This window comes from Pezoporus wallicus, unplaced genomic scaffold (genome assembly GCF_028554395.1).
Source record: "Pezoporus wallicus isolate ANWC-B61680 ecotype Strahan unplaced genomic scaffold, APGP_CSIRO_Pwel_v1 contig_4191, whole genome shotgun sequence".
NCBI classification, from domain to species: domain Eukaryota; kingdom Metazoa; phylum Chordata; class Aves; order Psittaciformes; family Psittacidae; genus Pezoporus; species Pezoporus wallicus.
In genome coordinates, this window is record NW_026641383.1 from 2,031,083 (window position 1) to 2,057,120 (window position 26,038).

Genomic DNA, 26,038 nt, shown 5'->3' on the forward strand with positions numbered 1-26,038 from the left:
GATAATCAGTCTAAGTAAACTGACAGTTCATGGAAAGACGATAATGCAAGAAGAATATACGCAATATCATCTTTGTGGGGTTGTTAGTTCAAGAACAGTGCTTCACCACTATGTTATGTTTGTTTGGGCAAGCATTTTTCTCTTATTTTGCAACCAAAACTATAAATGTTTCGGTCTGTTTGTTTTATATGTATCTACGAAGGCAGTGGGTGGAAATGAACTGGCTAAACTCATGATTTTCTTAGCATGATCTTGAGTAAAATCCAGTGTGGCTTTTTAAAAGTCTTTCTGAAATGCCATTAAAGCTTTACCTCATTCCTGAAGTATACGATCAGCTGGCATTGTCAAAACAGTACTAGCAATGCTGTCCCTGCAGCTGCAGGAGCAAGCACTAGCATTTGCATCTGATTTATGCACCTCACCACAGGCTGAAGTATCTAGAAAGACATGTATATTGTTTTGTGCTCAAAATCTAAGATGAAATTACATGTATGATGCTTTTCAGTTGCCTCAGCATTAGAACCTGAAAGACACCAATCTCTCATTTTTATAGTCTTTTCTTCTCTGTTCCTAAACTCAGCTTCCCCTGGAGAGCCTCTGGGAGCAAGAAAAATTGGAAAGCTGCCCTGACTCTCTTTCTGCCCTGACACATGTGTTGGTATGCTTCAGAGCAGCCTAGAGGCAGCTTCGACAAATAACATCTGGCAGTTTGCCTCCAAGACTTGCATTTATTCTACTGAACTTCAGGCACACACACTGAGGCATCTTTGGTGGGAGCCCATCATTTCGTTTCCTCTCTAGGCAAGGAAGAAAGGCAGCCGCATCCAAAACGGGCATCCCTGAGGCACATGGGATTGGTTTTTCTTTATAAATTAATCTCATAAAAGAAGAGAGAAATGCAGTAATGATGTGAACTGTGGATCAAGTAGAAATGGAAGAGCAGCTCTGCCACTTCTTTTTGTAACTGAGGAAGTTTAGCCATTAACCCAGTGGCATCAGCAATTTTACACTAGATTGATGGGTGCCACCGGCTTTTACTGTACAGTGTCAAAGGGTTGTCCCTAGTCAAACCTTCAGAAAAGTCAGAAACAGTTTGTCTCCTTATGGTCTGAGATGAGACGGACCAGCCTTCTCCTTTGCTTCTGTGTGAACTTACTGTACTGAAAAGTTGCCTCATACTACTGCATGACAGTCCAATTCCTAATAAATCCCACCTGACTGAAATGAATTAGGTCTGGGAATATGCGTTCCAGATTATTAACCAGCACCTTTGCAAGTAACTTACCATCCACATTTATTAAAGATATTGGGTGATAATTTGTGCAGTGTTCTGGATCTCTCTCTGGTCTAAGAATTATGGTAATTAGAGCTCAGAGAGAGGATGTCACTCGTATGTTTCTCAGGGTGCAGAGAATAGCATATCATTACACTCCTTTTAGATTTGAGATGGATAACTCTATGGCTACTCCTATTTTTTAACCTTGGCCAGCTGGAAATGGATGGAGGCTCTGAGCAGGTCAGGAGACTTGCACTCCATCTCCAGCTTTGGCAGCATGGGACAATGCACTGTTCGTTTTCACTTGGCCCCTCATTTCCAGTTGCAAATAAGAATAAAGATTAAATAAGAATAAGAATAAAGATAAGTTTCAACTTCAGCAGGCACTTGCCCAAGAGGAAACACTAGGTTTGATAAATGGTATGGAATAAAAGGTACCTACATCTTCAGTGCATGGTGCCAGGTGAGAATCTGATGACAGTTCATAGGCCACTCCAGGAGGAAGGATCAGTAAGAGGTTCATACAAGTAACAGTGTTGGTGCTGTAGAGTGAACACTCTAGAAAGCCTTTTAGGACCTTCTTAAAGGATGCAGTAAAGGGCAGAAGATAATAAACCACCATCTATATTTGGAGAAATCAGAAACCAGGTCTTCAAATTCTAGGAGATAACGTAAAAAAGGTTATCCTCCCCCAGGAACTTATATATTAAATTACATTCTGTAAATGTATTTTCACTTCCTAAAGTCCTCAGAAGTGCATCTGCAATGGTCCCAAGTAATCAGTCTGCCAGAACCACCCAAACTGAAGGGCCTGCCACTAACACATTTCAAATTTTTGAAGAGACTTTAGCCATGCCTTTCACCTGAGTTACACTGATCCTGCAATGTTATCTGAAGATCTCTGACTGCTGGAACATGATGTCTTCATACTTCTTTCCTGGTAGAGAAGGTAATCTGCACTGCCACATCTTTATTTCTATGTGCACTTATGCAGATACACAAAGGACTGTGATAACACTACCACCAACTCTTTTCTTCACCCCTCTGTAAAACTTCTTGGCTTATTTCATAGCTAGTCATTAAACAGTGCAATAATTTCCATGGTGCTATTTTGGGGGATGAAAAAAAAAAAATCAACATTTCCCTTCAACAACATATTCCTGCTTGACTTTCATCAAAGAGTTAAACAGCCAAGGGCTTTTAGCATCTCATTTCACTTACACACACAGGCCATTATAACCTGCATAAACAAGGATGACAAGTTGAGATTAATGAAGGTCCCAAAGTGACAGAACAATTTAATTGTCAGAAATCATAGGAGGTGAACTTTGCCAGTGTATTTATATAAGACTGCCATAGTCTAAAAACTTCCCTAATTGATTATGACCAATAAGTAATAACACTGGAAGCAGTTTTTTGGTATACAAATAAGAAATGACCCAAAACAGTTAACAGCGGTAGTAAGATGCGTACTGTAAGAATATTAGATTGATAAAATAAATGACCAATAACACTCTGCAAATAATTGTAGTGTTTGCACCTAAAAGTAGAGCAGAGAAAACTGCAGCTCTGACAAAAGTCAAATAAAATGGGCTGGCTTTAGAAAAACCACTCACAACAATCAGGCAGGGAGCTTTACAGTGATATGACTACATCAGAGGCAAGCAGGATTCATGTGCAAGTGCAACAGTCTTTGTTCTTCTCTGGCTCCTGCATTACTTTAAGAAACTTTAAAACCTATTTTTTTTAAAGAATCTTCAAATTGTTGTGCCTTTTTGTTTAGGAGGAATAAACCCAGTGCTGTGTAAGCACACACGTACATACACACATCTCCGATACTAATTAAGAGAGGCAAGCCATACAAAATCTCACTTCAAACCTCCCGAAGGATCACCTGGCAATTCAAAGCTCAAAATGACAACACACAACTCTTTATGGTTTTGAATTCCACATGCTCATTTAGGTGTTCCCTAAATATACTTCTGCCTTTGGAGCTCACCACCTCAACTGGAAGCCTGTTCAACCTGTTCCCTTGCTTTCTATGATCATATCTCCTTATATTTCACTTCCACTGTCTTACATTCCACTTATGTCTTCCAGTCAGGCTTCTCCAATGATCCCAAGCAAATCAGCAAACTAATTTGAATGATAACTCTTAGAGAGCTGGAATAACCTCTTTCATGTTTTTTTCCTTCTTTTCCAGAAAGTAAGTAACTAACTATGCTGGTAGTATTCCCCCTTCTAAATATAAAAAATATCTCTTCATTCCAGTAATATTTTATTTAAATGGCTGCTAGGGATGGCTGTATAATTGATCCTGCCTTTGAGCAGGGGAATGGAATATATGGACTACGGAGTTTCCTTCCAGTCTTACATTTCAATGATTTTCTAATGATAAAGGAAAAAGCCAGCACTTAATGCATTTCACTCATATCACCTCGTAACTGCCCCTCCACATGACTAAATCAGGCTCATTGCACCATCTTGTCCTCTTAGTTACAACAGCACGTGTCAGCTTAGCTATTCCAAACTTCTTTCAATGCACAAACCAAACAGAATAGTGTAGACCAAGCTCTGCCTCAATATACATGAGCTGTTCCCATTAGATCAAAGGGAAAGGTAAATATAGCTGAGGCAGAAATTGTCTCCATATGTCATAGGCAGCCTAACTGGTGTTTTATAAAATGATACTTACTGTCACCAGCAATCTGTGAAAACACTTCCCAGTTTCCACAGGATCTTCTGCTTGCCATTCTTTTCAAATGCTTAGAAAAAAGTTGGACTTTTTTTCACAGGAATTTTTGCAAGCAGAAAGTCTACACTTACTTTTCAACAAGAGCTCGAAAATCTCAGTCCCAAATGTATTATATGCTTTTGGAGTTCAGAAAGAAAGTTCCCACATTTCAATTTAGATTAGTTAGACACATCTTGATAAAAGCTGAAGTCTGACCAACCTTCCTTAGCGCTGCTTTGAGCAGGGCATACACAGAATTAAGTGCAAACTCTTTCCTCTCAAGTTTAGCTTCTCTTTGATGAATACATTATCTGCAGGATTTTTAACAGAGATTTTTTTGTTTTTGAAAATTGCCAGACAAATACTTTGTATAAACCTCTTTCAGACAGTAGATAACTTCTAGCTGCTGCTTGGTTGATGGATTTTGAGAAGTGAATATTTGAAATTCATATCTTGGCTGGTCCCTAATGTATTTTAATTCTTTGATCAGATAAATGTAATTGCTTCAAAAAAAAGTATGTGTCTTGAAGGACTAAGAAAATGAATTCAAAATGTGCTTTCACAACCAGTTAAGGTTATTTACAGAGAAGCGGGCTTCTACAACCTTTTCCCCCTAAAATTGGTCGTGTGTTTATTTACAGAATGGGAAGGAAAAGGAGCACAAATCTAATGCCAAAGGGTTAACAAAAAGTAGTGGTTTTGGGGGAGGCTCAGGTCACACTCCTCTTGAGCCAATGTATGCTTTCAAGACTTTTATCGTCCTTAAAATCCTCACTGATAACAAAACCAGAGCTCCTTAACCTTCTTATGTCACCTCCCATTGGAAGGTTGGGAGCACAGCTCATAGCGGGGTTGGGAAGGACAAGCTACAAACAACATGGTTTGGCTCCAGCACTTTTACTTGATAAGTCCAAAACAGTCCACTTTGACAGGCCCTTTATATGCAAGCTTGAAAAATAACCTATTTAGCATTCCCCAGCCCCAGCACATGATTTCACTGGGAAACTATGCAAAAGATACTTTGGAAATAAATATGCACAAGAAATTACAACTCTGTCTGAATGACCCCCTACCTTGGAATGTCTAGAACTGTGAGAATTATAAGGTCAGGAAATATGTACAGGCCTAGTGCCTCAAAAAGTTACTATTCCTTATTAGGAATCCGCACAGACATGGAAGCAGGAGTTGTATAAACTAAAAGGAAGATTTTTTCCTGTCGCTTACATGCCTAGTCCTTGACCTATCCCATTTATAGTTTCCTTTAAGATACTATGCATTGCAAGTTCATTTGTTTCCTAGCAGTCCTCCAGCAGTGATCGTCAGATCCAGCCAATACTGCAGACAGAGCGGGGCTATGTAAGCAGAAGCTAGAGATTTATATGCCTGTAAAATCACAGGTATTCATTTGTATCACTGCTAACAATTTTGAGCTCTGACTCTACAATTTCCAGGTAAAAGGTATCCTTACTCTCTGTCTGAAAATCTTAAATGCAGACATATAGAACTGTTTAGTCTGCTTTACTATAAATAGGAGGTAATATGTTATTTCAAACAAAAAGCATACCATAAACTACACACTTAATTTTGACAGCTTGTGCTTTCCTATATATGGCATGGTCCTGCTGTGCTTTCATGGATCAAACTCCCATTGACTTCAGCTGTTTCTTCTACCAGTGTGATGCTAAATATTGCCTTTTGTTATATTTTACACCTTTGGGGTTTTTTATTAATCCTTTTCTCTGCATTACTGTATTCTGCAGTATCCAACTGTAGGCTTGCACAGGCAGCACAAAAGCCTCTTAAGAGCTGAAAAGTGCTTGCAAGAAGAAATTCTCTACATTTCCTTTCCTTTAGACAATCAATTCTCAAAATTAAGGAGAATACTCTGCTGCAGATCACCCTCAAAAACTGCAGGAGGAAAATAACTGCTTTTACACTGTAGATAACCTTTCAGTGAACATTCTCCTCCGTATCCCCCCAGCTTGCAGTTAAATTGCATGGTGTGTTTATTCTTCTAGTGAACAGGCCCATTATATGACTTAAAAGTGTTAGCGTACACAGCACTGACATGTCCATTACATCCATACACACTGATACGCAGATTACAGAGAAGTTCAGGTTACCCAATTAAGAATTTGAGCTGCATTTTAGAAACCAAGAAGCAGGAGGGAGCTCTGGTTGGAGTATTTCAGTTTACATGCTGATAAAGACACCATCTGTTTGCAGAATATTGGTCCACCAGGTCCAAACAGCAGCAATTAGAAGGGGAGTGGACTGAAGAGAAAGCCCAGATATAAATCCATAATACTGGCTCTTAGCTTAGCCTCTGAGAATTGAAAAAATGAGACTGAAGAGGAGATGTGGCTCATCCTCCTGCCAGTCTGGAAGTGAGGTCTTGAGGATGTCTGCAGGTAAAACCCACTGCACAGATCTTGGTCATGCCTAGGACAGCCTGCCTTGTTCCTGCATCCCACAGCTGGTTTACATCCTGCCTCCTTGCCTGCATCAGGACTCACATTTAGGCCAAACAGTCCATGTAGCCATTGACACAAATATAAAGTTAAAATAAAAACCAACCAACACTGCTATACCAGGAATATGGGCTGGTCAGCACTTACTTCCTCAGTGCTTCATAGCTGTGGAGTTAGGGCAGATTTTGCCACATGAGCCTTTCTGATTTGAGCCTACCATTAGCTATCAGAGATTGACAGCTTTAATGAAAAGAAACTAGAAATAGTGTAAGAGGTTTTCTGAGCCTGTAGTTAAGCTGAAAACCTGATTATTGTGAATGCCAAAGGTTTCCAGTGACTTAGAACTGGAAGACTGAAAAAATCTCATGGAGGGGGTATAAGGCTCTTGCAAGGGACTCTAGCCACACTTATCAATGCTGTGGGTTGGCAATATCATTCTGTATGTATACAAATAACCCACATGCTGTGGGACAGCAGTGCACCTTTCTCAATGCTTTGAGACTTCCCCTTTTTTTTTTCTGGTAATGTCCATGCCATCAATCATTTCAGGTTACCAGGAGATTTTCCACTGACTTCAATGGGAACAGAATCGAACCTTAAGCAGCTGTCAGAGGAGGACACTGATAGAAGCAGCTCTAGCCGCTTCCATTTTATTTAAAGATGTTGTTACGTGCTTTGACAGTTCAGTCCTGCACATTTAAACATTCGGTTACTGTGGCTTTAGTGAAAGTGATTCTCTCTAGCAATACAAATCTCTGGTTACCAAACATTTACGTTATGCTCTCAAAAAGATAATCTAACAACATCCAGAGTTTTCTGTTTCCAAATAAAATGAATTCACGATATCCCCTTGTGCTATTGTTACAGACTGTACAGCTAAATTTAACTCCTTTATCTCATGCTGATCTTTCAAATAAAGTTCATTATTATATCAGGTATGTTCACGGTTAGCCATGATTGTTTAATATTAAACACCCTTTGCCAATAAAGCTCCATATATAATTGACTGTTACAATCTTGGTTACGGCTGCTCCAATAATAAAACCTATAATTAAAATCACATTCAGATTTCCTAGATAACTGCTTTGGCCTCGCTCACGCACAAAGTAGTACCTTGTAATTGTCCTGAAGACCAGAGTGGGGCCATTTCTCCAAGAAATCCCCCGATCAGTGGGAGACAGCAGAAGAGGTTCCTCTATTTCAATTGCTGTCTCCTTTGGGAAGAAGGAGGCTGAAATTTCAGCACTTTCAGGCATATTTCTAGCTGGCCAAATCCTTCAGAGGTCCAGATGAACTTCTGAACAGTGAAACTTAGCTGAAAAAACAATTAACTATTAAACCTGTTTATCTTTCTATGGTGTTTTAATAACAATAGCTCTCCTAGTATTTTTCCTAATACCAATATAGCTAAGCCTCCTATATTTGAACTGTGAAACTTGCCCTATTCCCTCTGATATTCTTCTCATCTACTTCTTTCCCACCTAGCCCTAGCTTGAAAAAATTTTAGGAACATCTGCTCATACGTATTCGAGTTTGGAGTAGATGGTGGTATTATTTTCCTGAGATAAAAGTAATACAGTCTTTGCTGTGACTCTATCAAAATGCCTACTAAAGAGATCACTTTCCTTGAACACAGTGTGCTACAGTGAAGCCTTAAAATGCCATTACTAAGAGTGTTGAGATTAGATACTCAAAATTGCAGTGGTCGAAAAGAAGCAAATAAGTGAATTTAGAAGTTAACTTTGCGGCATGGTTTGTTTTTTTTTTCCAATCACACAAGCAGCAAATGACAGCCTAAACGGCAGATCATCTTAACAGGATAAAGCAGAAAGACATGTTTCCTTACCCATCAAAACATAGGTAACTCCTAAATAACTGCTGCCCAGAGGCAGGAAAGCATGGCTGATACTTTAATAGAAATCTGGACCTGTTGATCCCCAAACCTGTAACCATATAATCCTGTATGCCAAGGGACACACTTCATCCCTGGAATGGAAACAAGTTTATTCTTTTCTGAATTACGTTTGCTCTCACAGCTGATAAAGGTGCAACTCTGTATTACTGTTTCCTATGAAGTAGGTCACAATATCTGTTTACTTTTAAGGAACTGTATAAGTAAATATTAACAATAGCTAAAACTACTACCATGTAGAAGAGAGTAACAATCCCACTCTGAGCAGCCAGTCTGCCTTTTGGCAGATCGGGTGGAGATCTGTAAGTAGTAACATAGGTAGCATTGACCCAGCTCTGGATCTACCACCATCTCATCAAAACGGTCGTAGTTATACTCTCTCCACAAAACCAAATTCAACTTAACCATAAACAGCATAAAGAAATCATGCACAGTGTTCTGCTCCATTTATTTCCCCCCCCTTCAAATATTAAGTTTAAAGAATTCAGAACATGATACTAACAAGAACAGGCAACTATCACAGCACAAACTAAGGAGTTCTTCACTGGTAGTCTAACCTTACAGTAAGCCATTCCAAGCAAACAGTACAGAACCAGATGTCTGGAGTGGGGTCTTTTCCTGACCCAGTTGTCCTACTGGAGCATCGTCCAGCCTTCTTAATATTAATATTAAAAAGTAATAGCAGTTCAACTTTTCTTTCTTTCTTCAAATAAAGCAAGCACACAGGGAAACTAAACACATTACATGTTTAAAGGGATAGAAATAATTAAATGAGAAAAGGGAATTAATAAAGTTTCTACCAGAAGACTAGCTCACTGTCCCAGAACTTCAGCCACAGGTCAAAATTTCAGCCAGTGGCCACGAGTGTTATTCCAGGCACTTCAACCACACCACCCTAGTTCATACGCTCCAAAGAACTCAACCCTTGCACATGAGCATACAATTATGGCTAGGCAGTCTTTACCACTGGAGGGTTTTTCTTCATTGCTGGCTCATCCTAAAATATTCCAGGGAAAGATCAATGGCATCTGACATGTCCTCTTTTCTCCTTTTTACCCAGTGTCAGTCCCACTGCTGCTGACTGAAGCTTTCTTCTTTACTGCCCATTCACCTATTTAGCCCCTGCCTTGCAGGGTGGACTGGGGAAGCTGTGTCAGTAGTACACAGCTGAAATCTGATGTTGCCAGTTTTTGAGCAGTCTCCTAACTCATCTGACTGGCTCCACACTGGGAGCAGTGATTTAGGAAAGCCCTGCTGATATGCAGAGCTCTTCTGCAATCATGCCCTTATGTTCATCTATTCCATTCAAGTGAGTGAACACTACTGTGAAAAACTTTGGTTCCAAGCTTCCTTGAATTTTAAATTTACACCCAAACTCTGCATTGAGAAAACTGGTTGTTGTTTCCATACAGAAATAAACCCAATTTGTTTTTATGAGGGTAATGTACCAGGCTATGCACTCTAGAGTGAAAATGAATTTTGGGTAACAATAAACTACAGAGTACTGATCTACAGAGGACCAGTAAAGCCATCCTTCCCCTTGGTACATTAGTTATGCAGGACAGCATTTGGTTTAATTGCATCCTTCTCACTGCATCATTATAAAGTGCTTTACAAAACAGCTCTGCTATCATGTCAGGTTCAGTGTTTCTGTTGTCATATAATATTTTCTGAATGCATACAAGGAAAGGCATCTATTAGACCCAGGACATCAAAAGGAAAACAAGTTCCATACCTGGTCACTCAGGTTTCCCACACATGTCTGCAATGAGATTTTAACTTCATCTAGTCAGCTCTTAGAATCTGACAAAGCATCTTTATTCAGTGGCAGGTCTGAGCCTCTTACTTGTCATAATAACTGACCCACTTCTCCCCTCCATCAAAGAAGAGAACACACATGATGTATATTTTAATGTAATACAGGGCTCCCCTCATTGCATCTCATTCATTCGACAGCTTCTATCTGGCACCAAAGCCTGATTAAATATTAACATGGAGTGGGTCCTATTATTTCCTGACTTCCAAGAATCCATTGGTAAATTGAGATCTAGCTGCTAAAAATTTCTGACACAACATAATTTGTATTGAACCCCCTTTCCATGCCAGAGTGCCAGTGTTAATAAATCAGGCTGTTCACATTGAATAAATCTATTTAAATACTTATAAAATATTAAAGATGCATTTGGGAAAAGCCTCTAAGGTGATTGTTGCACCCATGCACCTCACAGTAACTAATTTATTAAAGAGTTTGCAAACCTGGGAAGGAAGGGAAAAGAAAAATGGTTTCATAAACCAAGAGCAGAAGCCAATTTTTCAGCTCAGATGATGAAAGGAAGCATGCATTTCTAATCAAAAAGACAGATACGCCTTTTCTCTCCCACCATTCCCTCAACAGCAAAGTGCCTTTTCATCATCAACAACACTCCATTCCTAATGTCTGCTGAGGCCTTTCTGCACCTTCTCCATACACTAGTAATGTACACACAGCATCCCTTTGAAACAAGAGCCCATTAGCTGTGGCAGACTACCTTTTCACATGAAGTCCTTCCGTTGGTAGTCATCAGCAGAGTGCTAAATCATCCCAACTGGGCATGCTTACAGCATGGCAGTGGGATAAACAGATATTTAGAGCTGCAGAATGAGAACTGCTTTTCTACCTTTCCTGAAGGTTGTTGGTTTGGTTGATTTTTTGTATTTCTTTTTTTTTTTTTAAGGAAAGGTCATAAACTACAAAGGAACATCCAGCTCCCCTCTCACCCCCTTCCCTCCTCCCTTAAATACAGATTCTTTAACAAATCCACTTTTGCTTACACGCAGGTCATCTGTAATTTTAGACCTTCAACCACCAGCCAGTCCCCTTTAAAGATTACATAGTAAATGCGACCATAAATTTGTCCCACAATAAGAAACGAGTTTGAGCATGCCCTGCAAGAGGGATTTATGTGATTGTTTTCCTTCCAGTGGGCATGGTGAAGGGATATAGAAACTGTCAGCGAGAGCAGCAAGCGGGGTGATACTTCACAATAGCTACCTGAGTAATGCAAGAGAGATTAAGCCTAAATTGAGGACTGCCATTTCAGAGGACAATTAATTTTCAGGCTGTCGTAAAAGCTCTGTTGACATTTCTCAGCCGAGGTTTTGCTTCTCAGTAAGAGTTTAAAGAGCTTTGTTCAGCACCACAGGCAGTGGTGCTGCTGCCATTCTTTCACCTAAGTCTAGGGGGGGTTCCCCCTAGAAGAGCTTATTTCTCTGATGTGCAAGAAAGCTTCTGTATATTTTATTAATGCTAGCTTGTAGATCTTCACCTGAGCCCATCTCAGACTCAGACTCTCGACAGCTGTTTTTCCATAAACCCTCGATTTGGTATCCTAATGCAGTTGGGCGGACCAAAAGTGAAGCAACCAAACTATAAGCAGCTGCCTCTGACCACATTTGGACGAAGGTCTGTCTGTGAGACCCCTTTGATAGTCCCTTTTTTTTAACCCCAGCAAGCACCTAGGAGTGCAGTGGACTATAACTATGAATGGGAAATCTGTTGATCTCTGACTATGCCATACACGGGTAAAATGCTTTTCTGAACGCTCAGGTCATCCTTCGAGTCAGTAACTGGTTTTACCTCAAGAGACGACAGATGATGGTTCCAGGTCCACAAGGAGAAATCCTGGCCCCTGCTTGACAATAATGCCAGAATTGCCTGTTGTTTTAGTGATAATAATATCCCATTCGAGCTCATTACGACAACCGACTGACATTCCCTAAAACTATTTGGCCAGTGTGGCCTGGGGCATGTTATTCTATGAGGATGCCTAAAAGGAGGTGACCAAGTGAGCAACTGGGCAGCTTAGAGAGCGCAGAGACAAGAAATGAGTGAGCTAAACTTTGGAAAAGATTTTCTGCTACAGTGAGGGCACTATGAAATTCCAGATCATGGTACCTGGCTGCAAGCATCCCCATTGGAAGTGGCTGGCCTTGCCACCGAGTCCAATTTATTACCAGTGACAAATTGCTTGTCTAGAGGCAGCTGCGTTGTGCAAATATACAAATGTTTGTGTACAGAGACCGAAGGACGAAAGGGTTAATTATCCAACAAACTCAGGCAGAAGAGGAAAAAAAGTTTCAAGCTCAGGGAGGTTATCATTGCCTTTTGCGCAGGCTGGTTTTAATCACTTTCTTGTACCTCTCCCTGACTTCATTTATCAAGCCTTCACATAAAAGTTGCAAAGTGAGGTTATTCAGCGGATACCTCCATTCATCTCGGATGATTGACCAGGGTGGTTTGCAGTACAAGCCAACCTGGGTGATGGCATTCCTCTTGTTTTCATTGCACAGCCTGCTTTCATTTTATGCTGTAATTGTGTTTTCACAAAACCATAACCAAGCAGGCTGCAGATCCCAGGTTCCAGATTTATTTACAAACACCCCTGACCAGCCCCCTCCGCCTTCTCCTGTTATCTGCTTTATGCTGCTTTGAATCTTACCGCCAGGAGTCTGGGGTGGATTAGCACAAGATAGGAACTAGATCCAATCTAACCAAGGGGACCTAATCAACCCATGCTTCCACCCCCGCTCCTCCTCCCCAGCATAAATCCAAGTCCTGCTTCCACACAAACATTTCATGGGAACTGATACCTGATATTAAATAGGTCTTTGTGACTTTGCAGGAGTGGTGTTGATCGCAGGCAGGTAACAGAAGTGATGGTCTTGTTTGACAGAAAGAGATCAGCTGCTCCACCAGGCGATTCAGGAGATAGAAGTAAAGAGGCCATGTCTCAAGAGAGCTGAAGGACCTGAGGATCATCATTTGTGCACCTCCACTAGACAGGCCATTAAAGGTGAGCGAGGCAAGTTATACTTACTCTTAGTACTCAAGGTGAGTATATATGGGCAAAGAGCAAGCAGAGACTATTTGTCTAACCATCTTTGTATTAATGCAAATAAGACCAAAGTGAAATTTCATCCACTGTTAAGACTTCAGAGCCAATCACAGAGCAAAATGTGACAAAAACCTTCTTCCTGCCCTTTGTGGAAGTAAACCCACCAGAATCTGGATCCCACTGATTACTAAACAGCTGATTCACACATAATGCAAAGGGGGGGGGGGGGGGGGGTGTGTGCTGCTTCAGCTGGGGCAAATCAGCATAGTGATGGCTCTGAGTCAGTTCACATCACCTCATTTCAAATCTTGAAACATAATTTTCAACGTACTTCCTTTGGGAGAAGTGAGAAAAGCCCAGCCAGTGATTACAGAGTTCCTGTTGGCGCTGTTCATCTGCAGTTGCTTTCTAGGTAAAAAGCCTTTCAGATGAAAGTAGCATTTCCATCCAAACAACCTTGACCAGTTTGGGTGGGGAAGAGGAAGGGTGAAGGGACAGAAGAGCCAACCAAGTCTTTATTCTATTTAAAGCATTCCAATAAGATTTCAACCACAGAATATGGCAACAAAACTGATCACAGGGGAAAATGCAATTAAAATACCTTCCTGCATTCTGCAGCCACAAAATCGTTGGCAAATCACTGTAATCTGGCTTTGCTGAAGTGGAGGGCATGAGTCAATGCACCAGGAAAGAGTTTCAGCTAAGTACTTTTCAAGTTAATAACCTTGCTCAGGGACAGTTCAGAGTCTTTTATACCTTCCCTCATAGAAACTGGGATCCACAAGTGACTTTTCTTACTGTCCTTTGCTTTCACTGCAGTGCTGAAACCTTGACGAGACTCAGTTCAGTGACTGTGTATGCCAGTTCAGGTGCAGCAGACAGAAAAATTGAAGCTTCAGGTTGATATATTCTGTCACCATTTTTTTACCTTTAGGTTTTGTTTCTATTAATAGGAGACTGGTTTTGTAGATTACAAATTAACTTTGAGCAAGAATAGCCAGCAAATCCATCTGGCCTGAAGCAAGAAGAGCCTTCAGCTGGGTGTTTGTAGGCTTTCTTTGTAGGCTTCCTGAACACGTAAAGGGAGTTCATTAGTGGTGGTTTGTATATCACTGCTGCTATCTTGTTGATAGCATGCTTGTCTCCGATCTTCTTTGTCTGAGTTCAATTCAAACTGGAATTCAGACCAAAGTAATAACCAGAGAGGGATCCTCATTCATTTTTTTTATCTCCTTCCAAACTCCTTGCTTTCAAAGGTAGTTCTTAGATTGCACCTTTGACAAAAAAGTCTTCCACTATTGCTTGTGCCTGGACCGAGATTAGCGTTCCCAGGAGTACTTATCTGTGTGTGTACGTGTACACTGAAGTTGAATATTAAGATTAAACGGAGTTCTTGGTTCTTTCTCATCAAAGACCTGAACACTCCCTGACCCCTCAGCGACCTTTTAGGTGATGCTGTGGGGAGTCTAAAAATCTTCAAAAAGGCAAAGGCTCAATACCATGAATGTTACTAGATGTTGAGAAAGCCTTTGATCGGGTGGAGTGGAATTATTTGATAATAGTCTTAATACAACACTGAATTGGAATCACTTTTGGAGCTAGACTTCTTTCTCTACATGACCTATAGCAGATGTCAGGATTAATGTAGACAAGTGAAAAGTTTTATTCTTTTCTGGGAATAACACAGGCATTTTATCATAAAGCTAATGAACAGGGTTTTAGCAGGAAGATTACTAAGGTTACCATCCCGCTGAGATGATCATACAGATATTACAGATGTAAATTGGAACGTTACCTTCCTGAAGAGATGAGAAAAAGGTTTTGCTGTGCAGTGTTTGAGACAATAAACTTTGGGGCAGAACGGTAATGGAGAAATGAATGCATCAAATTAAAACTTGGCAAGAGAGAAAAAAAATAAAACCCAAAACCCTTGGGTTTTTCCCCCTTAAATTTTTAAAAGACACATTCTCCAGATGTAAGGAAATGAATCATTAGAGAGTAAACCTGGCATTATCCCTGTATTGAATCTGAGGAATGAAGCAGGATTCATTCAGGGCGGCTTTTTCCTTGAGGATGGCAAAGATTAGCTGATTTATGTGAGAAATTTTAAGAGATTTTTTTTTTCCCCTAAGATTTTACAGATTCCCTTGTTTCGGGATACAAATCAGGTTTTGTGGCCTTCTCCTTTGCTTTTCCTTTTTCCAGTAAGTGTCACTGTAAATCAAAACTTCCAAGAGATTTTTCAAAAATTCATAAGTCTTACTGTCAGTTCATCATTATAATCAGTGTAACCTTTTTGTTGCTTGTTTCAGTGCACAAGCCTATCTTATACCTCCTGAAACCCACAAGGGAAAAGAAAAGCCCTGTTTGAAATTTACCCTGTGATGTAATATCTCTTTGTTTGTACTCCAAAATTTTATAGGCCTCCTTTGCTATTGTGCCTTATTGAAAACTCATGACTTATTTGCTGTTCATTATTATCTTTTCAATATTTCTGCTTCTTAAAATTCCTTATCCTCTTCAGCATTTGTTTCAAATGATTTTTTTCTGCAAAGGTACGCACTTGCATTTTTGAAGGGGAATGGTGCAGTGCTATTACCTACCCATTTTTCTAATTCTCCTAATCTCCATTGCGAGCTGTGTGCTGTCCAAGAGAGCTGTTTGCAAAGTATATTAGTTAAGAGTCTGCAGAGGTCAAATGTCTGGCATGCATGGACGATGCAAACAGGTTTAAAGGCAGGAGAAGGTAGGCTTGAACTTCTGTTTACTTGTCTAACAGTCAAAATTAATAAACAAATAAGGAAGGCAGTTCATCCTAAACACATATGAAACTCTGCTGAAGTCAATCCTAAAACAGTGCTGCTGTATTTTTAATGCACTTGCAAAGTTTCATCTGCAAATTTCATTAATATACTCCTGTAGATCCAGGATGGCTTCTCCTCAGGAGTCTCTACTTTCTGCATCATAAAGTTGTCTTCACTATAATTTAGGAACCTCTGCGATGATGCATGTTCAGCTGTATTTGTTACTCAACAGATGTCTGGGTAGTTAAATTCCTCCATGAGCCTTTATCAGTACTTCTATTCTGGGATTCCCAACTGGTTCAAGATGTACTTCTCCTAGACAGCAGCAGTACCACTGCTCAGAGATCAATATGCACAGCTCAGGCCACCCTTCTTCAGCATGGATCTAGAGTGGCTGGTTACCCTGACCACCACCAGTCCCAGTGCTCAAGGTGACCATGTAAGCCTGGAGTCAACATCTCGTTGGTTCCTGCTCAAAAAGGACCTGGTTATAGGGGCAGCTGGGGATAGGTCCCACATTCATAATTCTCAAGACCATCTGCTGCAGTAACTGTCACTGCTCTTCCTGTGGGGCTGCTGCCTGGGCTTGCTGCTCCTCCATAAATTTCCACAACACCTGCTGCTCTCGCTATTCCTTCATATATTACATGTACAACAGAAGCTTGAAAACACGCACTGCTCACACTTCATTTAAACAGCCACCTTTCCGACATAATGCGTTGATTCCAGAGCCGCCCCTTTGAGCAGTTTGGTTTCAATAAAACAGGCATGATAACGAGCTAACAATGCTGAGGGTGAAACATCTCTTCAGACCTACCCCAGGTTCTTCAGCTGTCTCTGCTGCTCTTCCTGTTCCCTAGGTCATCTCTTGTCTTGGAGAACCACTTGTGCCTGCCTTAGTTTCAAGGACTCAGCAGGATATATTTAACCTTCTGCCAGAAGGATCAACACCCAATTGCAGTGTGGGCAAGTTTTAGGCAAATGATGCCAGCCTGGTCTATTCCCTTAGGCTACTTCTTTGCATTACATACTATGGAGCTTTCCCTAGAGCTGGTCAAAGAATAAAATAATAATCTGATTTGCAACTAGAAGTGCTGAATCTGAATCACTATGATTCACAGAGTCATAATATTAATTATTAATGAGTATTCAGCCTACTGGTGGGTATCTGTGAAAATGCTCCCGAACCCTCAGAGTTTAACATATTTTAGGCTGAATGATATTCACCCAGGCATTTACATTTTGTCATTCTTCCATCTAGAAGCATTTGTCATCCAGAGATCAGAAAAAAAAACAGTTGCTTTTTGGCTTTCTGAGCAATCAGAAATGAATAAACACAGTGGAAATAAATGGTTTACTCTGAATAAGCTGAAAATAAATTGTTCTTCTTCTGTGCTGCCTGTGCACATGTAAGTATTAAATTTACAGGTGTTGGAACTGGTGGGCAAAACATTCCTTATTAAAAAGAGGATTATGCTAAGCCACTGTCCATCGTATTTGAAAAATCCTGGCAGTCAGGTGAAGTTCCCGACAACTGGAAAAAGGGAAATATAACCCCCATTTTCAAGAAGGGGAAAATGGATGACCTGGGGAATTACAGACCAGTCAGTCTCACCTCTGTGCCTGGCAAAATCTGGGAGCAGATTCTCCTGGAAGGCATGCTAAGGCACATGAAAATCAACAAAGTGCTTGGTGACAGCCAGCATGGCTTCACTGAGGGGAAATCCTGCCTGACCAATTTGGTGGCCCTCTATGATGGGGCTACAGAACTGATGGACAAGGGTAGAGCAGTTGATGTCATCTACCTGGACTTGTGCAAAGCGTTCAACACTGTCCCATACGACATCCTTGTCTCTAAATTGGAGACACATCAATTTGATGGATGGACCACTCAGTGGATAAAGAGCTGGCTGGAGGGCCGCACACAAAGAGTTGTGTCAATGGCTCAATGTCTGGCTGGAGACCAGTAACGAGTGGTGCCCCTCAGGGATCGGTGTTGGGACCAGTCTTTTTCAACATCTTTGTCGCTGACATGGACAGTGGGATTGAGTGCACCCTCAGCAAGTTTGTCAATGACACCAAGCTGTGTGGTTGGGTTGATACCCTGGAAGGAAAGAATGCCATCCAGAGGGACCTTGACACACTTGTTAGGTGGGCTGATGCCAACCTCATGAAGCTTAACCATGACAAGTGCAAGGTCCTACACCTGGGTTGGAGCAAATGCAGGCACAGCTACAGGTTAGGCAGAGAAGAGATTCAGAGCAGCCCTGTGGAGAAGGACTTGGGATGTTGGTCCATGAGCAAATAAACATGAGCCTGCTTCAGTGTGTGCTCACAGCCCAGAAAGCCAACCGTATCCTGGGCTGCATCAAAAGGAGCATGACCAGCAGGTCGAAGGAGGTGATCTTGCCCTTTTACTCTGCTCTCCTGAGACCTCACATGGAGTATTGTGTGCAGTTCTGGTGTCCTCAACATAAAAAGGACATGGAACTGTTGGAACAAGTCCAGAGAAGGGCCACGAGGATGATCAGGGGACTGGAGAACCTCCCGTATGAAGACAGACTGAGAAAGTTGGGGCTGTTCAACCTGGAGAAGAGAAGGCTGCGTGGAGACCTCATAGCAGCCTTCCAGTATCTGAAGGGGGCCTATAGGGCTGCTGGGGAGGGACTCTTCATTAGGGACTGTAGTGATGGGACAAGGGGTAATGGGTTAAAACTTCAACAGGGGAAGTTTAGATTGGATATAAGGAAGAAGCTCTTTCCTGTTAGGGTGGTGAGGCACTGGAATGGGTTGCCCAAGGAAGCTGCGAATGCTCCATCCCTGGCGGTGTTCAAAGCCAGGTTGGACAAAGCCCTGGGTGACATGGTTTAGTGTGAGGTGTCCCTGCCCATGGCAGGGGGTTTGGAACTAGATGACCTTAAGGTCCTTTCCAACCCTAACTATTCTTTGATTCTATGATTATATTTCCACCTACCAGTAAAGGCATAGCTAAACTCTGCTGTAATTTCAATTAGCCCTGTTCTACAGTGCAGCAACTGGTGAAGTTGCTCCTTTGGCATGGGAAGCTTTGACTCCATATAGGCACCTTTTTCTGAAGCCTAAGTGCTTCCTTCTTCATTGAAAATTAACAAGAAAGGAAGGAGGTGAGACAGTATCATCTGAATATCTCCATCAGTTTGGGGATATTTGCCCCTCTGCTCATTTTTCTTCCCAGTCACTTGGGCTATGCTGATAAAAGGGATGTATTTCAGGACATTACTTGCTATTTAAAAAAAGGATAAAATGCAACCAAAAAGAATCGTTTCTTCCTTTTCAACAACTAAATTGATCTCTTTGCCCGTACCCCTAATCAAGAATACGACTTCTTCTGGCTAGCTAGCAAATATAAAGTCAAACACCTGTTTACCAGACACAGAGCTATGTGCCTGCCGTTGCTGATCCATCTGTGGAACATAAACATAACTTTCACCAGCTGCTTCTTTTAGCATGGGCTGGTAATGGAAGCCATTATAGAGCATATCAACAACATACTTTCCTAATAATCATGGGCCAGAGCATCACAGGGTGTAAAGTGGCAGAGTCTCACAGAAGGTGAGGCTGATTTACACCATCAGAGGACCTCACCCTTCTGTGTTTATTTTCTTCACACTCTTCTCCTTTTAGCACTCTTATTTTCCTAGTTTCTAGTTTGTTTCTGTTTCTTGAGGTTTTTTTTTTTCCCCATTATATTATACTAATGAGGCAACATATTGTGAATAACTCCAGGGCCAGGCTCAAGCAATAATGGATAATTACCCTGGGTACCATACAGCCTCGATATTAATGACTCTATGAAAACCTCTGAAGATTCAGAGGTGTGATACTGCAAAGACTCCAAATGAGTTTGGGCCAAATGACTCATTTGTATAAACATGCTCAACTCTACTGACTTCAGGAGAATTATTCCCGCTTTTGTTTGTTGCTGTAGGTGATTCACAAAATCATGCCCAACCACGTCCACGCTCTTTAGATTTGAGCTTGAAATCTCACAGTGCAAACAGAAGATTCCTTTTTGTCTTGCATGAAGGCTAGTGTGTTAAGACTGTAATTAAATTGCTGATAGATCCCCTTATCTCTCGGGCTGCTTCAGGATGTAGTAATGAGGCTCTGCTCTTGATGAGCATCAACATACCTCTTTCCTTGTGTCACATCAGTTAGGCAGGTCAAGATCTTGATGGTGACCCAAGACAACATTCATCCTATGACCAGGCAGTTCATTTTCTTTTCAGTGTAAAGGGCAGAAAGGCCATGGGTCTCTTTGACTCTTCATTTTCCAGTCAGGAGACAACCTGGAACTCAGAAAAGAAATTCCATCAGTACCCAAGGCTCTCAAATGGGAAGAACTTGTACAGCTTTAGATGTCAAATTTGGGGAAGCCCATCCTGTTGAGTTCAGCCAAGAAACGGTAGTAGTCCCTCAGACTTACTATTACAATTTGCTTTCCTCTCAGTAATTTTGTAACACATGCTGAACACTGAATGACACTTTCCAGGACTCTAGCAATTGCAAAAATCGATGCTCACCTCTAATATATTCCGACTTAAAGTGTGCAACCTTGTTTAAAATGCACTGCTAAAGCATATATTTTCATGTATCGTTATGTCGAAATGCATGATAACCATGTTGAAAAATCAAATTATCTGTGTTAAGGTGAATATTACAATGTGACTACTGCCTGCTGTGTTGCGAATGAATCTTGTAAACACAATCAAATCTCTCTCTCCCACTCACACACACAGAGAGACACATGCACGCCCTTGCACAAGAAAAGAGATTCTTCACCTTCTGCCATCGTATTGTCACAGCAGCTCATGTTTATTGTGAATGACATCTTCAGCTACAACTCAGCATGAGCTCTGGTATGCTGGAGCTGAACATCCTACCAAGAAAATCAGCAGTGACATTAAAGTTGTTTCATGAATAATGAAAAAATAAATATCACATTTACTGTTGGTACACAAAACGCTTTGTTTAACTAAAACTGTTTTCAGAGAAATTCCAGGTCTCGGAGGGTAGATAGTATTTTATTAACTGTGGGTAGAGAACTTACTTAGATGGAGCTGTTTTCATTATATTGGTAATCTTCTCAATTACACAAATGAGAGAACATGTGATCAGTACTATTAGTAGGATAAGACTTCTCTCACAAAACTCTGCACTCTCAGAAAAACAGAAACCAGCAAATCCTCCATGCTTGCAGCCGGTCTTTCAGCCACTTGCATTCTGTATAAGGAGGCTTAATATGTCTCCTAAGTCCAAATTTGAGTAACAACAGTTTTAATTATTTATGAGGGCAAAAAGGCTTCAGAGACAGTAATGCAATTGCATAAGCGTACAATGCAAAAGAGAATTCAATTGTCTTGATGCCATATAAGGCAAGCTTATTACAGGATCCCAGCAAAAGACACTCAAAATGCTCAAAACATGACTGCACAGTGTCCAGAGTTTTGCTGGCAGCATCAGTGTGTGTTCCTGCCAGCTGTCAGAAGTTCATAATCACAAATTTCAGGCAGAAGAAACAAGCCTACTTTGAATTACGGGGTTACAGTGACCAGAGATTTATATAAAAATTATGTGTAGTGGAAATGCTATATTTTGTCCTATTAAGGACTGAGCAAACACACTTTTCTCATAGCATGTGTCAGGCAAAAGTGAAATCTTACAACTCCAGGCTTTGTGCTAGACTGAAACTTGTGATCCTAAAAGGCAAATTTTTTTAATGAAACAAATATACTTGCTTCCAGAAGTGGAAAACAGTCTCACTACTGTCCCTTAAAAAAATAAAAAAGGGTGGTTATTACCCTTTTTTTTTTTAATGTTTCATCCATATTCATGGCAAAAACCCCAAGAAATGTTCAAAGTGCCAAAAAGTATGAAAACTAATACCAAACACATTGTCAATATCCTACTAACTAGTGTTTATCAATTTATCAGCATCGGAATAGTTATTCTCAGTAGAACTTTCTGAATGGCAATCATTAAGAATCAGCTTCACAAATTGTTCAACTCGTAAGATACAGGCTCAATATGAATGATTTAAAAGACCCACCTTTTCTTTCATGGAGAGTGAACAGATTTGTATTTTAGCTTTCATTGAAGCAGGCACAAAACCAGTGTCTTTTCCATAAACTGAAGTCTTCCATTTTTTATATAGAGTAATATACTTTATGACTCCTTTCTTGTGAGTTCAAGTTGCCTGTATTCCCTATTCATAGAGAAAAGCTCATTTCCTGGTAAAAACACACATGTATTTACTCTTATTTGCTTAACAGCATTCTAAATGGCAGTAACAAAAAGGGCAATAAACACAAATAATCCACTTTACTGGTACCTGTACACAGTCTCTATTCCTTTTTATTCTTTGCCTTTAAACAAGACAGAAAATTAAGAGTATTTTAAGGAGATGAGTCTAAGGTTTGTTATCTAATGTATGTCTAAGGTGCGTTAATCTAAGGTACAGTATCTCCCACTACTGTTAGGTGGGCTTAGGCAGGTGGTTTAGAGTTCCTCCTTACTAGCTGAAAGGCTAAATCATGACTTGAGAGAGGGCCATGACTTGAGGAAGAGGTGCATCAGGTATTCCTTCTCGTGCAGTCAAAAGAGTTAAAAGTAAGCAAATGTATATGCAAGTAAAACCTGTGTATTAATGTGGAATGTGTCAGTCAATAGCAGTGCAAGCTGTGTTTCCATCTATTATACAAGAAAGGTAAAGTATTCTACTAGGTCACTTAGTTACTTCAACCAGATGGAATCCAAAATGTTCAGAAAATTAAAAATCCATTTATTCCTCCAAAGTTGCATTCCATCTGTTTTCAGACATTTATGGAATCTTTTTGCATACAGGATATGGCAACCACTGGTGCCTTGGAAATATTTCTTCCCCGTGAAGCTCAGAGAAAGCCAGGCTGCATATAGACGGCACTGGAGTAAGCCCTTTTTTCAGGTGCTCTTATTTCTCTTCAAAATATAGGAAACTCTAGTCTTGTTTTAAATAGAGGAATCATAAAATCTAGTGTATCAGTGTCTGCAAAAATGCAACAAGAACTTTTAATCTAAATAAAAAATAAAAAAATAATGAATGATCAGGCTATTCCCTGCTCTTTCCACCTTGAGAATTTTAACTTTCTTGCCAGTCTGTTTCTCATTTTCAGTTTGTGGAGACAATAAGAATGATTCAGATGCTATGAAGGAATGCAGCCCGGCATGTAGAGATCTCCACCCTGAAGATAAAAGTGACAAAGCTACCCTAGGAGTTACGAGCTCTAGTCTTCATCAATCATTTTTCAAGAAATATTTTATTTCATTCAACTACATATTGTGCCTAGATCTAACTGAGGTATGGTCCCCTTCCTTCTATCCTTGTTCTCCGAATCTTCAGCTTCACCAGATGGAAGGATATCATCTGGCATGCAGGCCAGGCCAAATTTTCTGTATATGACACAAACATCCACATTTCCCCTGTTTCCTTAGGATCTTCCTCCACTTGCAGTCAGTGGCTCATTCAATAGTCCAGCATCAATAAGCATTATCCTGTTAGATGCAGGGAATATTTTACCCCCCAGGTGAAGCTCACCCATAACGTAAGTACAAGCTGCACCTATATTGTCAGCTAGGATATAATCCTATTTCTCTCCTGATTATCCACACCTCATGTTAAATCACTCCCAGCTTCTGTGTTGGAGGGAACCAACTGCATCCCTCCAGGGTGAAAGACATTCAGCAGGTAACTCTGTACCTGGACTACTACTTACAGGTCAAAACCATAGTGGGTTTGGTGATCTTACACAGAGTCCCCAGGTGCTACATCAGCAGTCCTTTGCACTATAAACACTTTTCATGCCCTTATGCCAAGGTCTAGGTTACTTCAGAGTATGCAACTGGGGGGGAATATACCTATCTTCTATTATCTACATCTGCATTTTGTTCACCTTTCCAAATCATTTGGGTAACTGACAGGTAACTGTCACATGGAAAGTCAAAGCACTCAAAAATCCCAAGGCAGCAGATCAAAAAGCAGAGAACTGGCTTTTAAGTATAAGACTGCATTTAAAAAAAACCCCAACAAACACTGAAAAATAAAATCACAAATGGTGGATGGTTTGTTTCGGTCTTTGCGTTTTGTTTTGAATGTCGGGTCATGTCTTCACATTTTCTTCTGCAACCCCAAGGGCAGGGAGAAAAAAAAGGGGAAGTTAATATTCATACACAGTCTCATGCTGTCCAAAGCTGACACTTAAAAAAACCCACAAACACAAATTCAACGAGAGTATTACAAGACTGAAAACTGGTACCAGTGACATCAAGTTCTGCTATAATAAGCTTGTACTTTTCACCACTTCAGAGTTGAAATCCACCAGGTTTGACTTGGGGTTGAGGACCACATGCTAAAAGACCACATTTAATTAGCAGCAGAACCAGAGACTAGATTTTCTCCTTTTTTTGACAAATATTTTCCTTCCATCATTGGGAAACTTGACAGTGAAGAAGCTTGCTGCCCAAGATGGACAAAACCTAAGTGTCAAACTGGCAAAACTAGGAAAAAACCCTAACTGGTGCATGAAGGGCTGTCAAGGAGCATCCCAGGTGTGCAGCCACCTACATGAGGCAGACACACATCTCCTTGGTGTCATCTTTTGTCCACAGAAATAAAATACCTCTCTCAAGAGTTAAAACTGATTAAAGGTTTGCTTTGATTGCACAGAGGGACTTGGATCCACACCTCCTTATCAGCTGAAGCACCTGCACTGCTTCTTTTTAGTTTCACCCATCCCCTGCTAAGTTTAGAAGAAAAGGCAATGGCTATGGCTAGTGACAGAACGAGGTTGGCAGCTGCAAAACTGAGATGCCACATTTCAGTATATAATTTTCTTTCCACAGTGTCTCTCCCTAACTTTCCTCTTTAAGAGGCACTTAAAATCCATGTGTCTGACTCAATTATTGTTATTGTAGCTATGGGACAGAATGTGATGCTGATGAGGGCCTACCTGTCTAGTTAGCTTCCCTTTCTGGATGCTTTCTTTCTTTGATTCATCATTGCTTGTGACATATGTATTGTCTAAACTATGTTCAAGAACAAGTCTCTAATACATTCAGTGGAAGAAGGTGAAAAATCAGAAAGTGGCGTTATCAGTTGCATGCATAAATTTATGCGCTAACTTTAACCATCCTATTTCTGAGAAATCTCTTATGTAGAAAGCATGGTTTTATTTCAAATTAAGAAAAACATTTGCAGTAAAATTAAGAATAAAATTCCTTTTGCTTCCTTTGATCAGGAGAGCCCTGACATTGCATAAATGCTCTGTCTTTATGAACTCATCTAGAAATTCTATGCTCCTTCAGCATTCAGTACATTATCAGATCATACCCGAAGTACTATGAATTCATGCCCCAGAGGGCATGATCCCAAATTTAAAGTCATCATCATTCTGTACATTTTCTGCTCAGTTGAAGGTTTTATGATACAGGCTGAATGTCTTCTCAGGACAATCCTAAAAATAAGCTAATGCAGTGGGGACTGAATTTATTGGACATGTACACTCACCTTCAGTTGATGCTCTCCCTAGGTCAGTTCTCATGTGATTGGCAAGGGATCGTGACAGCTTGTATCTTCCTATGAGGAACCTGTGTAGACACTGGTAATTAGAACTGCCACTCAGTCCTCCCTGACAATAGCTGCTGCAGTGGCTCTGGGCCTCTAAACTAGCTACTGCCTCTGGAAAATCCTGTTTCTCAGTGTCTTCTCCTCCGTAGGCACATACCTAATTGCATGTAAACATTCTGTAATTTATTGTGCGACACAAAAACATTGGTACCTTCAAGCTGAAAATACAGTGGTTGATAAACACTGAAAAACTACACTTCCAAAGTGTCACGTAAAATGTAGCTCTCCAGCTGCTTTCCCTGACTGGCTGCTGAAGTAAGGATGCTT

The 26,038-nt window shown here is 40.6% G+C and overlaps 1 long non-coding RNA gene across 1 annotated transcript in view; it reads right to left on the reverse strand.

Annotated features, from left to right (window-relative positions):
* Positions 1 to 26,038, reverse strand: part of LOC130606815 (uncharacterized) — a 246,696-nt gene that overhangs the window by 16,393 nt on the left and 204,265 nt on the right. Inside the window, exons 6-7 of the long non-coding RNA XR_008974067.1 lie at positions 22,160 to 22,340; positions 20,243 to 20,399 (exon numbers count right to left, since the gene is read on the reverse strand). This is a non-coding gene — a long non-coding RNA (uncharacterized LOC130606815). The remainder of the gene's footprint in view (positions 1 to 20,242; positions 20,400 to 22,159; positions 22,341 to 26,038) is intronic.